Raw genomic sequence first — 1,967 nt, 5'->3', positions numbered from 1 at the left:
TAAGCTTAAGATGCCCGGTCCATGTGGCATCATCATAGTTAGCGGAAAACACAGAGCGTTCCTCACGTAAGGAGGAATATGTGGCGGCTCTAGCAGCCAATCACTGAGCGGCCTCTCCAACCAGACGAAATGATCAGTCATCAAGACCGCGGACACGGTTAGACGAGTCCGGCGCACCACTAGGTGTAACAGCTCAGATAAACCTGAGATTGGGCCGATGGATACACCCCCATAGGTGGTGCTAGGAGCTTCCTGCATGTAAAAGGGGCTACAGTTTGGCTTGACCCTATTTAGATTGCATTTCAATGGTTCATTAAGAATAACCAATTTTTCGCACGAAGATTTTCACCTGCGTTTTTCTCCTTTACAGATGATCATCATGCTACACCCTTCCAGAATACGGCACAACGGAGACACAGGCGCAGACGTGCAACAGGGCCCCGCTCAAAGGCTTCTTTTTAGATTAAGACCCCGTGTAAACCTTTTCTATTGTCTCTTGTTGCTTCACTCCCTCCGGATACTCAACACAACCGAAAGGGATGCTGGCGTTATTGACATTTCATCACGTCAGACTAATGCAAGTACCTGGAAATTCAGGGCTCATAATCGAGGGCGTTACTCAGCCTAGTATATGTTGTAAAGTCCCAATACCTTAGGGAGTGTTCGGCGTCGCGAGTTTGTCCTTATATGCATCAGCTCTGGATCATGTCTTTGGTCAATAGTTGGGTTTGCCCGGCTCCCGTGTTTTGCTACCTTACGTTCCGCTCTATCGGCTAAGGTGGCACCGGGAGAACTACTGCGATTGTGCCCTGGTTCATCTAGATGAGCACCTTAGTAGAGAAAGCCGAAAGCTGACTGTCATGATAAAGCACGAGACTGGTCAACCACTCGATGACTCAGCGGAATCTTCGCGATTCCTCCGCATTAACGAAGGACCGGTTTCCCGGTCATGTATGTATGCACACCGTATTCGGATGAGCGCGGAAGTACCAGGGGCTATATAGTAGCCCCATCGTCAAACTCCTATGGCTAAGTGGAAGTGTTAAAGCTATATAGTCTGATTGCCTTGTTCGCCGCGCTATCACCACCTTAATGGACCAAGACGTTGGGTCAAGTGTGAATACGCGCTTTTCCGAACACCCCCGCATTATGTGCGTGGGGGTTGAAGCCGACGACTGCAAACTTTCAGGTTATATACATACATAAACGGCCGCACATGAGGCATCATAATACTTTCAGGCAAAAGTAAACACAGCCTTTATAATCCAAATAGCATTGTTTTTACAATTGGGATACATGTCACTCGAACATGATACTCTTCGAGCACTAAGCCTCTATTAACCAAGCGCCTTCTAGGACTTCTTCAAAATAGTGCCCAGCCGAGACCTGGCCTACGGCCGGATCTCGGGTTGCAATAGCGGTGGCCTCCATCTCTGCCTAGTATGTCTTAACACGGGCAAGAGCCATCCGCGCACCCTCTATGCATGCCGACCTCTTTACAACACCAAGGAATCGTTGCACTAAACCAAAATAACTATTCGGCCTTGGTCCCTTCGGCCAAAGATGATCCATGAGAGACCTCATGGCATGTCCGGACAACCTATGGAGCTCGGCCCACTCGGCCATTTGTTCATTTAACAGCAGCAGACGTGTTGGAGCACTGAACTGCGACCAGAACAATCTTTCCACTTCATGATCTTTCTGATCTTTGAAAAACTCAGTCGCATCAGCAGCACTCATTGCCAAGTCCGAGTACGCGTCTGCATCAATCCATAATTGATCCAGAGGGGCATACTTCGGATCTCCGAACTTCGTCCGCAACAAAAAGGGCTTCCCAGCCGTGATATCTCCGGCTTGACGGAGCTCCTCCTTCGCCGCTCTGATTTGAGAGTGGGTTTCCTTGGCTGCTTCCACGGCTTTCTTCAGGTTAGCCGCTTTCGCTTGGCTTTCCTTTTCAAGAAGCTCAT

Source organism: Triticum urartu, chromosome 6, assembly GCF_003073215.2.
Source record: "Triticum urartu cultivar G1812 chromosome 6, Tu2.1, whole genome shotgun sequence".
Lineage (NCBI taxonomy): Eukaryota > Viridiplantae > Streptophyta > Magnoliopsida > Poales > Poaceae > Triticum > Triticum urartu.
This window is presented reverse-complemented; position numbering follows the sequence as displayed.